Source organism: Megachile rotundata, chromosome 9 (assembly GCF_050947335.1).
Source record: "Megachile rotundata isolate GNS110a chromosome 9, iyMegRotu1, whole genome shotgun sequence".
NCBI lineage: Eukaryota > Metazoa > Arthropoda > Insecta > Hymenoptera > Megachilidae > Megachile > Megachile rotundata.
The window spans coordinates 11747516-11765057 of NC_134991.1; the positions used below are offsets into that span (position 1 = coordinate 11747516).

A 17542-nucleotide genomic window follows, 5' to 3' on the forward strand; every position below is an offset into this window, starting at 1 on the left:
TGTATCAAAAGAGAGTTCTCCTTATAGAATGAAAGGAGAATAAAATATTTATTACCGTGAAACTTTTTCTTCGTGTCTGTTTAAGTTTTATATGGGTTTCTGAATTTTTTGAGAATTTGCGGGGTTGACCTCAAATTAATTTGAAGAAACTTCAAATTAATTCTCCATTAATGATTCGCAATATCCTCCATCCAAATTAGTTGCTCTATCCCAATATTTCCACATCCCCGCAACAAGAAGATCAACAACATCCAGCTTCAAACATCCCGTTACACCAACTAGAAGCATGAAGTCGATCCCCTCATTGGGATAGAGTTACAAGAAGGAAGTCTTTCACGAAACAAGAAGTTCAATCATACTTCGATTTCCAGAAAGGAGCAGCACGTTCGTGGCTGGCACGTCCTCGGTGCAATAAATGCAAACTACGTACTAACGGCAACAGAAGGCGGGCTTTGGTGTCGTAGAATGTTCTGCGGCTCTTTTCTTCACGGAAAGCGGGAGAACGAAAGGGACTTTTTGATAAACCGGACACGTGCGTCCCATTTCCGTGCGCGGGGAGACTTTCCCGTGCAAATCCAGCTATACGGACCCAACCCTCGATGCAGGAAAGGAAAACCACTGTTCACGGCCTGAGCCTGCTATTTTCAGCCGAGAAGCTACGATTTTGAAAATTGCTGTGATACTGGGAAATTGCGGACAGCGTGGACAGTTTAGGTTGCTTTAAATTATGGTGCAGAGGTGAATGAGGAGTATAATAAAAATGAGGGAAAGGAATGAGAAGAATATGTTTGATGAATAATTTTTAAATAAATTACGTACTTTTACTTTTACTGATTAGTTAGATTAAATAGGTAGATGGGTAGGATGGGTGCATTGTAGGAGTTTATGGGGGATTTGTATATTTCGGAGCTGTGCTAAATTTTGTTATTATTCCCTTGTCAAGATTTTTGTTAATAAATTTTATCAGACATTTATGCATCAGTCAATACATTGTACTGTATATGACAGATGAATTACTATCTTCACGTATCGTAATTCGACGTGGTAGTATCTCCACGCGTGGTAATTCGACGCGTTACTATCTCCACGCGCAGTAATTCGACGCGTTACTATCTGCATGCGTGGTAATTCGAGGCGTTACTATCTCCACGCGTGGTAATTCGACGCGTCAGTATTTCCACGCGTGGTAATTCGACGCGTCAGTATCTCCACGCGTGGTAATTCGACGCGTTACTGTCTCCACGCGTGGTAATTCGACGCGTCAGTATCTCCACGCGTGGTAATTCGACGCGTCAGTATCCCCACGCGTGGTAATTCGACGCGTCAGTATCTCCACGCGTGGTAATTCGACGCGTCAGTATCTCCACGCGTGGTAATTCGAAGCGTGGTGATTCGACGCGACAGTATCTCCACGCGTGGTAATTCGACGCGTCAGTATCTCCACGCGTGGTAATTCGACGCGTGGTGATTCGACGCCTCAGTATCTCCAAGCGTGGTAATTTGACGCGTCAGTATCTCCACGCGTGGTAATTCGCCGCGATAGTAGCTCCACGCGTTGTAACTCCATGTGTAACACCTCCATGCGCACTATCCTCAGTCATACCCACACGTCGTATCTCCCCGCCCTGTATCTCCACGCTCTATAACTACTATCTCTCCTAAAAGGAACCATCCATCAACCCAACTGTCCATAAATAACAAATCAGCCCAGTAATAACAATTGAAAATATAAATACTAATTATAAACTTACTATTCCGTGCACTATTTATGAATAAAGTTTGAAACTCGCTGCATATATGCACCTGTATGTATGTTTCCGAGATGTCGGTCGAATATCATGTTTTTTGGATATCACGTTACCGTTCCTATTTCCCTGGACCATAGTGGTAACCGCTTGCGCGAGCTGAAAAGCTCCCAGATAGTTCTGTTCCGTTCGTACGTGTCCAATTTTGTGCCCCGAGACGCAAAGTGCGGTTCGCAAGTTTCTATTTCGACCGGGCTGACTGTAAAACTTTGTATAGCCCCATAGATAATACGCATACTTTGATGTACTTTGGTTCCGCGGTGAATTAAAGCGAAGTTTCCGAGATACATGTGACTTTCTTCGGATTTTCTGGATGCATAAAATTGTTCGCGCGGAAAACGGAGACTGAAAATATTGGACAAGTAGTTGTAAAGTATCTACGAAATTGGGATATGTAAGGAAATTGGAAATTTTCGAAAACTCTGCGGCTGCGTATGTAATATTTAACCTCTTCGTCTCGTGGTTATCATATGTTGGAACATTTACGTATATTGGTTTCTCGCGATCGTTGGTGGCTAAATATATCTTTTATTTATGACTTGTGTGTGCGAGATTTAATTGAATATTTAATATTGAATTGCCTGCCTTGAGATTCTAACAGAAATTTTTGGAAGATAAATATAGGATAAAATGTTATAGACTGTTAATTCTTTGTATATCTTGACATTTAATGTTTGTATAAGCATCTTCAATCTAACTAGAAGATCCCGAAAATCCAAGGGATTCGTTCCCTTAAGATTCAGAAGGTCGAAAGGTTTCATTAGGGTTCTCTATATAAGGTTTCGTTTAGCACCAAAAGTTGATTACATTTCGGCTTTCGGCTATCTAGGCGTCAAGCTGCTTAATTAACGTAACTCGAGTTCATCTTATCCCTGTACTAAACAAGGAGAAGCTTTTTATCAGAGAAAAGAAAGGTACTTAAAGTTGCTTGCCGCGATAATTATAATAATTACTTGCAAAACTTCTTTGCCCCTGAAAACTCGATAAAACTCAATAAATGGGATTAAACGTTAGAGTTTCCAGCTGGATCTGGACTTTCGCAATTATCGTTTAAATACATACACACTGGTCATGTTTTTTTTTTCTTTACAGTAGACTTTCGTTATATTGCCATCTGAGATAGAAATATTTCTGTTTTACGTGAATTTATATTTACATTGTACTCTAGATTATTAAACGCTAGATTGCTACCTGTTGAATTACTGTGATTGCAATGTGATATGATTGCTATGGGCTGATATGGATATTACTGCTATAAGACAGAGCTACCACTCGTTATATTACCACGCATTTTATCACCAGTATACTTCGACGCATTGGTATTCTAACTTATTGTAACTTAACGCATAGTACCACAACGAGTCGCAACTCGGCAATATAACGAGAATCCCTCATATTTCATAATTATATCTTAACGATACAAATTGGTAACAAAATCCTTTTGGATTGGAGCATAAACCTCTTCCCTAGAACGTTTCCGTTTCATTCACGAATTAATATCGTTCTATCGTCTCCCTCGGCCGTTTCTCCAAACAATCGGATAAACGTCGCCCATTAGCGTATAAATTATTCGGAATTCTGCACGCTGGTTGCGTTTGTAACTCGAGCCGAATGGGCCGTATCGTCGAGAGAGCAGGATCGATTCTGGCGCATCGCTTCGACAAACAGACCGATCTGAACGCGTCTCGTTTAAATTTGCCCTAATTCGATGAGCCACGAATAGAGTTTTCGGACAGAAATGTCCCTGACGATATCCCTTCTCTCTCTCTTTTGTTCCAATTTTCTCGCCGCCGTTCGTCGAACGATACGCGAATTCAATTTCCCGCGACGCGTCGACGACCTTTTCGCCGAATTAAAGCGGATCGAGCAACCTGGATGCCCGGGCTTACTGAACTGTCACCGATACTCAATATACGTAGGTGAGAACTTCTCATACTCGCCATCAACGGGATTATCCGCGATACCAACTTTCTCGCAACTTCTAAACGTTCATCCGAGATTCGACCGCTTTCGAGTGTACGTAAATTTTCAATGATCGTGTGGTTGGAGGAAAAACAAATGCCGTCGTACGTCGAAAACAGTACTTCCATGAAGAAAACTCATATAACCTTTTTTGTAGAGAATTTCATATCCTACAAATTGTGTTATAACCATTTTTGTCGTACAGTTGATGTAGAATGAGATATTCGCAAATAACTTCACCTATGAACACAACCTCACTTTCAGCAGCGGCCATACTGGTGAACATTCTTTACGTACCTAAAGTCCCATACAAAAATAAAACTTACTAACGATTACTTTCACTTAATTACCGACTTCATTACTACGCATGGAGATTCTGATGTGTCGAATTACCACGTGTGGAGATACTAACGCGTCGAAATACCACGCGTAGAGATATTGACGCGTCGAATTACCATGCGTGAAGATAGTAACGCGTCGAATTACCACGCGTGGAGATGGTAACGCGTCGAATTACCATGCGTGGAGATAGTAACGCATTGAATTACCACGCGTGGAGATACTGACGCGTCGAATTACCACGCGTGGAGATACTGACGTGTCGAATTACCACGCGTGGAGATAGTAATGCGTCGAATTACCACGCGTGGAGATACTGACGCATCAAATTACCACGCGTGGAGATAGTAACGCATCGAATTACCACGCGTGGAGATAGTAACGCGTCGAATTACCACGCGTGGAGATAGTAACGCGTCGAATTACCACGCGTGGAGATAGTAACGCGTCGAATTACCACGCGTGGAGATAGTAACGCATTGAATTACCACGCGTGGAGATACTGACGCGTCGAATTACCACGCGTGGAGATACTGACGTGTCGAATTACCACGCGTGGAGATAGTAATGCGTCGAATTACCACGCGTGGAGATACTGACGCATCAAATTACCACGCGTGGAGATAGTAACGCATCGAATTACCACGCGTGGAGATAGTAACGCGTCGAATTACCACGCGTGGAGATAGTAACGCGTCGAATTACCACGCGTGGAGATAGTAACGCGTCGAATTACCACGCGTGGAGATAGTAACGCGTCGAATTACCACGCGTGGAGATACTGACGCGTCGAATTACTACGCGTGGAGTTACTGACGCGTCGAATTACCACGCGTGGAGATAGTAACGCGTCGAATTACCACGCGTGGAGATGGTAACGCGTCGAATTACCACGCGTGGAGTTACTAACGCGTCGAATTACCACGCGTGGAGATAGTAACGCATTGAATTACCACGCGTGGAGATAGTAACGCATCGAATTACCACGCGTGGAGATAGTATCGCGTCGAATTACCACGCGTGGAGATAGTAACGCATCGAATTACCACGCGTGGAGATAGTATCGCGTCGAATTACTACGCGTGGAGATAGTATCGCGTCGAATTACTACGCGTGGAGTTACTGACGCGTCGAATTACCACGTGTAAAGATACTGACGTGTCGAATTACCACGCGTGGAGATACTGACGCGTCGAATTTTAACGCGTTGCAATACTAATGTACCGAGTTGCAACGCGTGGCGATACTACACGCCATAACCTGACGCATTGTAATTTAACGTGACATAATCTATCGCGCCATGCTATAACGTGGCATAATCTATCGCGCCATAATCTGACATGCAATCTATAGCACCACAATCTTATCGCACCATAATTTCCCACACTCTCGTGGCAATATCGCACTAAAGACCTCCAAATAAAATTCGCGTTAATTCACAGAACGATTTCATGATCCGCGAACTACGAGTAAACGCACGATAGAATTGGCGTTTGAATGGGCATTCAAGGAATTTCCGTGCAGGTTGATTCCGGTAAGCATATAACCGACGTAAGACGAATCAAAGGGTTCATTTTGAAAAACGAATCAAGGCACTAGGCTCCCCGAGCAGCCGTGGCATTCGCTCATCCTTTGTGCAACTTCTGGGAGTACGCAAAGCGGCTGCCGGTGCAGTTCAGTGGCGGTGGAATGCCGTCGACGAATGGCGTGCATTAATTGTCCATTGTTTTCCGCCGGTTCCGGAATACCTTACACCGTCTGCACGTGTTGATTAATACATCCATATTCGTGAAAAATCGCGCAGAAATAAGAGACCCTGGAATATACTGGTCTGGCGGGCCTCTACTCGATTAACGGATCGAATAAAATGTAATGGCTATCTGTGACCGATATTACGAATCGAGGATAATCGATTAAGTGGGGCATAAAAAAGATAGAAGATGTCTATGTGTTAAAGTTTCCATTTAACCTCGAGCTCCATTAAGAGCCTTGTACCCGAGGGGTTTGGCCCGAATGAATCGTCGAGTTTATCACTTGTAGTATTTCTATTGAAAACGATAAGTGGAACTTTATTGGAATCGGAAGAATTAATCGCTACGATTCTTGGGGATGGGATATTATGTGTGATACCGCGTGGCGATGCGTTGGTCTTCTTATGCGTGAAAATATCTCATGTGGCGATATGCGCTGGTATTCTAATGTTTGCTATTACAGCATGCTGGCGTTTTTACGCGTGGCAGTCTACTGGGCTGGCCTTTTTACGCGCGGTTATCTAATGCGATGAAATTTTAACGCGTAAACGTTCTAACGTGTTGGTGTCCTAACATGTGCTTATCTAACGTGTGTTATTCTAACGTGCTGGAGTTTGGACGCGTGATAATCTAACGTGTAGATAATTGACGCGTTGTAGCTCTACTGTGTAGTAATCTAACGCGTAGATAATTAACGCGCTATAGCTGTCGTGTAGTAATCCAACGCGCAGTAATCTAACATGCAGTAATTTAACGTATAACAATCTAATCTATAGCAACGTGACGCGTAGTAATCTAACATGTAGCAATCTCTATTGCTACTAATGCATGCTAATGTGAGTAATCTAACATGTAGTAATTTAACGCCTGGTGTAGCGTGCAGCAATTCAGTAGGTATTAATCTAACGTGTGGTAATCTATCGCGCAGTAATCCAACGTGTACTAATCTGAAGTACATTAACGTGTACTAATCTGAAGTACATTAACGTGCAGTAAAATGTGACTAAAATTCATGTCATTATGTATACAAAAAATGATGTGTATGACGAGGGCAGAAATCAGACATAAAGCACGATTATCGACGGGATACTTAATAAAGCGAGCGAGCAGATAGACTAGCGAAGCGGAAAACTTGCGCAGAAGAGGAAGACGGTAGGTAGAGAAGAAAGGATGTATAACATCGATGGCTACACGTATGCATAGGTGGAAATTGGAAATGCTTTGCATAGTTGCCACGGGAAATTCACCCCCAACTAGTTCGTGGACGATACGCTCCGGTAACAATTTCCACAGATATTTGTTTTCCGTGGAACTGTGCAAATTTCGAGTGGGCTAATATTATTAATTTAATTTCATTGCGGGGTTAATGGAAAAAGAACATAAATACAAAGTTTCCGAATGTAGTTTAATACAGGGAAATAAATGTTTAATTGCCACAGGGAAAATTATACGGAGTAGCTGTGCAGATAATATTCGTAGCCGAAGTATGATAAATAAGTTAATTAGAAATTAATTAAAATCGGTTATTGGTGCAGCTGTGATAAGTGAATTCAAATTGCAACAAAATTATTTGTATCCTCTCATGTTCTACGTCATATTTAACCCTGTGCTTCACCTGGATGCTAGGTGATATCAATCATTTGAAGAAGAAAATTGTTGACTGTCCATAATATGGACAATGATATATATTAACAAATTATATGATGAAACTGGAAAGTTTACCACCTATGTCCTTAATTGTTCTTTAGAAGAATAGTCTGATCACATACTGTAACTTTCACTGCGACAGTCAATGTGTAAATAGAATCTTTATTTTTTTATTATGGAATAACAGAGAGAGTCAGTACAATAACTGACGCAAAGTACCAAAAGTTTCTTATCGCGAATTAGAGAATCCTCAGCAGTCTGAGGAATCATGCGTTGTCTTATGTATGCATAATGCCCTTGAAAGATGTGGTTGTTCAGTGGTGTGAAACAGAGCGGGAACAGAAATGTGGCATGTTTCGGCGGTGATACTAATTCTTGCATGACACGACAGCTGCGAAGCGAAACGTTCAAGCGAGCTTGGTCTTGTCAGAAGACTAATTCTACTTCTGCAATCTCTGTGAATGTCGTAAATGCGACGTAGAATTATTTTCAACTCAAAAACGCATTATGTGGAGTTACGTCTTATTGTTGGAGAACTTTTCGAATTTTTAAATGGTGCTCGAGAAGGTTGTGGAGGCATAACTCGTGGACGTTATATATGGACATTTTGTGGTAATGATGCAGCAATTAGTTTGGTAGTTCAATTTTTAGATCGAACAAGTTTTTGGCGACTGGAGATACTAACGTATCGAATTTTCAGCCGTGGAGATAATAACGTATTGAATTCCCACGAGTGGAGATAGTAACGCGTCGAATTACCATGCGCGGAGATACTAATGTATTGAATTACCACGCGTAGAGATAGTAACGCGTCGAAATACCACGCGTGGAGACGCTAACGTATCGAATTACCACGCGTGGAGATACTGACGTATCGAATTACCACGCGTGGAGATAGTAACGCGTCGAATTACCACGCGTGGAGATACTAACGTGTCGAATTACCACGCGTGGAGATGCTAACGTATCGATTTACCACGCGGGGAGATAGTAACGCGTCGAATTACCACGCGTGGAGATAGTAACGCGTCGAATTACCATGCGTGGAGATAGTAACGCGTCGAATTACCACGTGTGGAGATAATAACGCGTCGAATTACCACGCGTGGAGATGCTAACGTATCGATTTACCACGCGTAGAGATAGTAACGCGTCGAATTACCACGCGTGGAGATAGTAACGCGTCGAATTACTACGCGTGGAGATAGTAACGCGTCGAATTACCACGTGTGGAGATACTAATGCGTCGAATTACCACGCGTGGAGATGCTAACGTATCGATTTACCACGCGTAGAGATAGTAACGCGTCGAATTACCACGCGTGGAGATAGTAACGCGTCGAATTACCACGCGTGGAGATAGTAACGCGTCGAATTACCACGCGTGGAGATAGTAACGCGTCGAATTACCACGTGTGGAGATAATAACGCGTCGAATTACCACGCGTGGAGATACTAACGCGTCGAATTACCACGCGTGGAGATGCTAACGTATCGATTTACCACGCGTGGAGATAGTAACGTATCGATTTACCACGCATGGTATTCGTCATACGTAGAATCACCACGCGTGGTGCTCGTCACGATTAGAATTACCACATGTAGTATTTGTTACAAGTGGAATCACCGCGCGTGGTACTCATCGCGCGTAACTCCAATAACATCAAGATCAACTCACGAAGAATATGGTAACCCAATAAAAATTGAAGAAGAGTCACACAAATAAACCATCAAATAATAGTCACGCAAGTAAAACTATCATAAATCCCAAATGCTCTAACATTCTCCCTATAATTAAAAAAATATTGGCTCAATTATAACAATTCGTATTCAGATGCTCAATTTTACCCTAATAGCTTAAGCAGCTTTGGCAGCCTGTAATTATCATTTAAACTGTTCGCAGGCTTATCGGAGATCGAATCTGAGGCAGCATCCCGTAAGATCCGGATCAGCCGTGTCCTTAAAGCCGGCGCAATCCACGTAACCGAGAGTGCAATAGTTCTGTAGCGAATTCAGATGCAGGGCGCGTAGAAAAAAAGCTTTAAGAACGTCTCCAGGAAGCCTGAGGTTAGGTGCCTCGTATCGGTGGCATACATATACGGAAGGGGTAGGCGTGGCACTCTGTGCTTGCCCGTTGGATGCTTGCGCGTGCACACATCGAGCAACAGACACACGCATGGTGATGTACGAAGAGTGTGACCAGGACAACTGTTCTAAATAAAGATGCACTGTACGCGATGGAAGATCACCTGTGGAACAAAGACGGAACGGGGAGGAAATGTGACGAAGGCACAGAAAGTGTGATAAGAAGTGGAGGGTGGTGGAGATAGGGAGATGAACTGTGATCATAGAAGAGATGTACACTGGGAAATGTTTTCTGATTTTTAGAAGGTGAAGTTTTTGAGGGAAGGTTTGGACGTGATGATATTAGAGAAGATAGAATCATCTGTTATTGTTAAATTATCAAATTATTAAACCTTCCAAACTCTTCAATCTAGAAATTTATAAATCTACAAATTTCAACCCTGAAGCTCTCAAACTCCCAAATTTTCTAATTTTTAATCCTCGAAAGCTCTGAAACACTTAAATATTCAAATATTCAACCCTCAAGCTCTCAAACTCCCAAATCTTCAAATTTTTAACCCCCCCAACTCTCAAGCTCTCAAATCTTCAAATTCCTAAACTGTTACATTTCCAAATCTCCCACCCCAAATTTTTAAACCTCTCAAATTTCATCACAGCCCCAAATCTGAACCTTCACAACTCACCTCCGTAACTCATTTTCGAAGCACAAAGTTAAACTCCCCAAGTACTAAAAATCTAAATATTTAAAATTGAAAATAAGTGTCGGTAAGACGAGTAGACAAGAAGATTTTCGTCACGAGGCGAAAAGAGACGAAGTGATCGTAAGTTTAGGGGTGGGGGGTTCGGTTCAACGAGCGAGAGAGAGGGTGGGGGTGAAGGAGAGCGAGACAGCACAGTGGCTTCAGTCACCGCCCGATCCTCGGCGCGCACGGTTTTCAAGTGGGTGTTTTTCGCGCCGGGAGAATCCGCGATTAACGAGGTCGTTTAAAGAGTGACCCACGTCATGGCTATCGTTTGTTCTCCGCTAGTATTCCGATGGTAGTCGAGCTTCCGAACGCAATGTGAAATTAATAGAACTTGTTCGAGGTTTCATGTACCGTCTTTCTGTCCATCTGAGTAAGTGTTCGCGGTTGCAACTTGCAGGACAGTTTCGTTGAAATGACGTGAAAAGGACGTCGAATTACGGATGGTGTTCGTGACGTGTGGGTATGTTGATGCAGTGACAGCTATGGCATAACTTAGAATCTGACGTTCTTTTGTGCGTGTGATCGATGTATCGATCGAGCGATCGATGTTGCATAGTGACACTACGGTGTAACGGACTTGCAGAGATTTGTGCGTGTACAGGATATAGTGCGCGGAACGACAATTTTTGCGTGAGACATTACGCCTGTCAACGAGTTTGATTTGCAGTCTTCTGCGGATTTGCTGCGCTGGACACTTTGGACAATCGGTATTTATACCCATTACTAATTTTTAATTTCATAGCTGGCAATGTTGCGATAGCAGTTAAGTTACCCTCGAATCTGCGAGAGATTAGTAATAACGAAAAATAAAGTAACGCTGCAAAATAATGTATAAACGATAGAAAAATGAAAGTGAAAGAATTAAATTATCGTTGTTCAAGGAAATTTGTGTACAATTTTTCGACAAATTGATGGAAATTCTTCAAACGAACCGCGGATATAAATGCTCGGCTTCGGCGTAGCTGTTATTAAAGTCAAGAATATCGGTATGCATTAATATTCCTGGGTTACGAATAATTAAATAAACTGTTGCACCGACGGAAATGGGAAATATTTTCCCTGGAAATACCTACTCTATCTTTGCATTATACCGTTTATTAGATTCCGACGAGCAATTTCGTAACGTGACTTACACTGTTATCTCCTGGTTAGAAAGTAATTGTTATCGAGGAGAGCTTGCAAATCCACCGCAACGAGCTTCGAATATTGCAACTGCCGTAATGGTGTACGCGTTCCCTAATGTAATACAGACCTGGCCATTCTGTAATAACGATTCTTATAAAGGTACGGTCATTGTTATTGCTTGCTGAACACAACATTCATTATCCGGCATTCTTTTGTGAATGCGATTCGATGCTTTCGTAATCACTGTTCTCCAACGATGTCGATAAATTTTATTGCCAGGAAAAAGTTATTCGATACGAATTGCATAGGTCGCACGTGGTGCGTCATTGGTTATAACATACCAATTGCATAGGACACACAAGGTGCGTCATTAGTTATGACATATGAAATTGCATAGGACGCATGCGGTGCGTCATTAGTTATAACATACGAATTGCATAGAACGCACAAGGTGCGTCATTAGTTATGACATACGAATTGCATAGAACGCACAAGGTGCGTCATTAGTTATGACATATGAAATTGCATAGGACGCACGTGGTGCGTCATTGGTTATAACATAAATAGCATAGGACGCACCATGTGCGTCATTGGTTATAACACAAATTGCATAAGACGCACAAGGTACGTCATCGTTTATGACACAAATTGTATAAGACGCACGCGGTGCGTCATCGGTTACAACATCCAGTGCATACGACGCACGTGGTGCGTCTCTGAGTCGAATAATTAAACCAAATACACAAGGTGCGTCATTAGTTGCATTACACAGATAGTTCAGGGTGCATTGTTGCGTTGTATAGTTTACGTAGGACGCATACGGTGCGTCGGCAATTATATACGATGCACAAATTGCATTGTCAATTGCATTGCATAGATAGTTTGCAACGCATAGCGGTTGGTTGTATGGATATCGTAGGATACACACGACGTATCATAAATTAATATTGAATAATTGACAAGGGACGCATAAGATGCGTCGTCAGTTGCATTAGTATAGATAGCTCATGACACATAGGGCAGATTAGTTGTATTATCTGAATAAGGGACGTATTCATTGAATCATTAATTAAATAACTTAAACAATAGTTACGTTATCTGCGTTGCGTAGCTTGTGACAGAGTGTTGATTGCGTTTACATGGGGTGTTTGGAGCGCACGTGGTGTCGTATCTAATAATTAAGACGAGATGTATTACACTTTGTATAAATAGATGATGCATTTATAGTTTATGTTGTGTCATCAGTTGTTACTTGAATACCTGAGGACGCACCTGGTGCGTCATTAATTCTAACGAACCTTTGAGACAAATCATGGGACATGTGTCTACATTGTAGCTGAATAGGTCTTAATAGTCACAATAGCTCCTATAAACAGTTCAGAACATATCTGTGAAATAAGTTGTGTGAAGTACACGACGCAACCGGTGCGTCGTTAAATATATAGAACATGTGACACACAAGATGCGTCAGTTATATCACATACGTACCTCGCGCATAAGATGTGTCGGTGCAGTATTAATCCCGAACCGTAAAAGCAACGGGAAGTGAGAAAACGGGGAAGGAACACAAAAGCGAGAAAACAAGGGTGGCAAGCGTATCTGAAAGTGACGAGGACCGCTCGAAGGAGGGACGCTATTTCGCTAATGGAAAGTCAGATCCACAAATCGGTGATACAGTCGTTTTCATTTCTTTGTGTTTTAAGATCGTTCAGGGAGCTTTTCAATTCGGGTTACCTTGAACACATTCGGCCAGGATCGATATCGAACGAGGCACGGAAAATTGAAATTGTTACCGATAGACACGTTATCGAGAACGATATTGGTCGTGTAAAGAATTTCCCTTGTCACCCACGTGATTTTCCGCGAAAATCGTCAAGAGTTCGATTTCGATATGTCGTTGAACAACTCGTCGCTATGGAGGGTAGTCAATTTTTGAAACACGAAGTCATGTTGGAGTGACTATTACAGAAGTGGCATGGAATCTTTGTTCTATATTTTGTTCTGAATTTTGATGGTATTTCGTTATGTGCAAAGATGTAGTCAGGTTTTACGAATTTGTAGGATTCACTCCTTATAGGATTACTTTTTTAATGTGATTCTTTAACGTTAATTTCCCATGTTGAGTTTTCACGCGTAGAATTCCAACGCGCTGAGTTCCAACGCATCGAGTGTTAACGCTTAGAGTTCCCACGCGCTGAGTTCCAATGCACCGAGTTCCCACGCGTAGAGTTACCACGCGCTGAGTTCCAACGCGTAGAATTCCCATGTGCTGAGCTCCCACGCGTAGAATTCCCACGCGCTGATTTTCCGCGCGTAGAATTCCCAAGCGCTGAGTTCCAACGCGTAGAATTCCCACGTATAGAATTCCCACGCGCTGAGTTCCAACGCATCGAGTGTCAACGCTTAGAGTTCCCACGCGTTGAGTTCCAAAGCGTAGAGTTCCAATGCGTAGAATTCTCACGCGTAGAATTACCACGCGCTGAGTTCCAACGCGTAGAATTCCCATGTGCTGAGCTCCCACGCGTAGAATTCCCACGCGCTGATTTTCCGCGCGTAGAATTCCCAAGCGCTGAGTTCCAACGCGTAGAATTCCCACGTATAGAATTCCCACGCGCTGAGTTCCAACGCATCGAGTGTCAACGCTTAGAGTTCCCACGCGTTGAGTTCCAAAGCGTAGAGTTCCAATGCGTAGAATTCTCACGCGTAGAATTACCACGCGCTGAGTTCCAACGCATCGAGTCTCAACGCTTAGAGTTCCAATGCGCCGAGTTTCCATGCGTAGAATTCTCACGCGTAGAATTACCACGCGCTGAGTTCCAACGCATCGAGTCTCAACGCTTAGAGGTCCCATGCGCTGAGTTCCAAAGCGTGGAGTTCCAATGCGCCGAGTTGCCACGCGTAGAATTCTTACGCGTTGAGTTCCCACGCGTAGAATATCCACGCACCGAGTTCCCATGCGTAGATTTCCCATGGGTTGAGTTCCAAAGCGTAGAGTTCCAATGCGCCGAGTTCCCACACGTATAATTTCCACGCGCTAGAATTCCCATGCGCCGAATTCCGACGCGTAGAGTTCCAATTGGGCCGAATTCCTACGTGCGTTAAAATTGTTAACCATACTAGAATTATTTAACGAACACAGTCTCTTCTGAAAAATTTTAAACACCATGTAGTTTTAAAGAGTTTTCCTGTTAGTAAAAGGCACATGCTCAATATGAAAATAAGGGTCGGCTATTTTTCGCTACTTTCAACCCCGAGTATTCGAAAGCTCTAATTAGCGAATCAAATGCGAGCAGATCAAAGCCGAGTGGCTCGGTGTGTATACGTGTTGCCAATGAAGTAAGTTCGACTAAAAGCCACTTGACCTGTTTTTCTGCATCGCCGAAACAACGACTGGTTCGGTAAACTTTGAGAAAAAAAAAAAAACACTTTTCTTCGTGTAAACACTTTTCCGGATTCGAATGTCACCGCGACCACGCAAGACCCTTGCTATTGAAGTGTTTGCGAAAGTCTCCGTATATGTCTGTGTGCTACTATCGATTGTAAACATCGAATTCAAGTCTTACGATTCGATTTAAGAAGTGTTTTTGCGCGTCAAGGAAAATCCCGTGAAAGAACAAACTCGAGACGTCAGGATGCAGACTTCGCGAGAGGAATACCGCGGAACAAAAATAAGCTCGAGAAACTTTGAGAATATTATTAAAAATATTCCTCTCTCGTACTCAGATTTCAATTCTGCCGTGTTTTTGTATCGAATATGGAGAACTACGATCCTTTTATTTTCGCTCGATGGATCGTATCGATGAGAGCGATGCAAAAAGTTGAAAAGTGACGATATTCTTTCGAGTTTTCTTTTTCGGAAAAATTGTTTGCGAACACTCGAACGAATCTCGTTACGAAGTGTTCACACTTCGGCTAATATCGCTCGCAAAAATAACGACGCGAAATTGGAAAAAATTCCACTTTGTAACATTTTATTACCTGACAAATACCCTTTATAACAATTTCGCTTTATTAACTAAAATATTGCTGTATGTTTCTTTATAGGCAACCGTTATTTGCAGTAAACAAAATTCGTTAATTAAAAACGTATACATTCCAGTGAGTCGAGTTTTCAAGCATTGATATGCCACAAATATTTAATTCCGTTCAATTCAATTGTTCGCGTAGAATTTTCGTGTCGACTTAAATTATTGATCAAATTGAACAACCACTTTTCATTAATGCGAGAGGGTAGATCAATAGAGGGAGCTAATATTTGCTGCTACAGTTCTACAAAAATCGACATTACACTTGAAACGTAAGGGTTTATTCAACTCTGATCAACTGGTGGGAAAATAACATTGTGACGCAACTCCTCGGTCACGTTTTCTGGCGACACAAGATGGCGTAACAATATCTTCGATAACGAGGGCTAGTTGGAATATCGCGTTTATCCCGAGTTCACCTGCATATATCGCAAACTTGCATGTTAGAGATCCGATTCAGTCGCAATTGCGTACAATTCCGTAGTTGCAGGTAGCAGTAACATCGTTCATAGCGTGATGTTATGAGTTTACACCGCGGTGGGTACAGGGATTTCATGCAGACAAAGACACGTTCGGGCGCTGATTAACGCTATGTATACGTCGCGTTCAAACAAGGTGTCTATATCGCATAGTCGTTAAATTGCGATATCACTCGCTGAATTACACACGCATTGGACTTCCCTTGGTACCCAATCAGTCGATCACTTATTCGATATGGAAAAGAATATTCAAATCTTAATATTCTAATAGCAGATAGCTTGATAGTTTGATAGACAGTTTGATAATTTGGACTATGATGGTGTTTCGCATACTAGTACTTGTTTTGAGTACTTGGAAAACTGCTACTTCCATTTGGGACTGTTTTAAGATGAGTCTGAAAATGTGGTTTCAATCTGCAACATAACAGAGTTCTTTATAAACAAATAGTTCCATTTGCAAAAACAAATCAACCTTGTCTCATGATGTGTCAGATCAGATCATGATGTATGATCAGACAGATCTGATCATAGCTGCAGTATTAAGGCAAAGAACATTGAAGTGCTATGTTAATTTAATATTATGCATAATCGTTGAGTACTTACTGAACGTCAAACTACGTTAACAAAATTATATTAAAAATGCACGGTTGGCATATGGGTACTTGGGAAATTGGAATTTGGCGCGTAGGAACTCTACGCTTTGGAACTCAGCGCGTGGGAATTCTACGCGTGGGAACTCAGCGCATGGGAATTCTACGCGTTGGAACTCAGTGCATGGGAATACCACGCATGGGAATTCTACGCGTTGGAACTCAGCGCATGGGAATACCACGCATGGGAATTCTACGCGTGGGAGTTCAGCGCGTGGCAATTCTACGCGTTGGAACTCAGTGCATGGGAATACCACGCATGGGAATTCTACGCGTTGGAACTCAGCGCATGGGAATACCACGCATGGGAATTCTACGCGTTGGAACTCAGCGCATGGGAATACCACGCATGGGAATTCTACGCGTGGGAATTCAGCGCGTGGCAATTCTACGCGTTGGAACTCAGCGCATGGGAATACCACGCATGGGAATTCTACGCGTTGGAACTCAGCGCATGGGAATACCACGCATGGGAATTCTACGCGTGGGAATTCTATGCATGGGAATTCTACGCGTGGGAATTCAGCGCGTGGCAATTCTACGCGTTGGAACTCAGCGCATGGGAATTCTACGCGTTGGAACTCAGCGCATGGGAATTCTACGCGTGGGAATTCTATGCATGAGAATTCTACGCGTGGGAATTCAGCGCGTGGCAATTCTACGCGTTGGAACTCAGCGCGTGGGAATTCTACGCGTTGGAATTCAGCGCGTGGAAACTCTACGCGATGGAACTGTACGCGTTGGAACTCAGCGCGTGGGAATTCCACGTGCGGGAACTCAGCGCGTGGGAATTCTGCGCGTGGGAACTCAACGCGTAGGAACTCAACGCATAGGAACTCAACGCGTGAGAACTCACCGTGTAGGACCTCATCGCGTGGCAATTCTACGCTGAGTGCGTCAGAAGTATGACAAGAAGTTAAAAGCAGAA

At 42.8% G+C, this 17542-nt stretch overlaps 1 protein-coding gene across 1 annotated transcript in view; it reads left to right on the plus strand.

Annotated features, from left to right (window-relative positions):
* Positions 1-10508: 10508 nt before the first annotated feature.
* Positions 10509-17542, plus strand: part of LOC100876623 (uncharacterized) — a 288061-nt gene continuing 281027 nt past the window's right edge. Inside the window, exon 1 of the mRNA XM_076535286.1 lies at positions 10509-11042. The gene's annotated coding sequence lies outside the window, so the exon portion shown is untranslated. The remainder of the gene's footprint in view (positions 11043-17542) is intronic.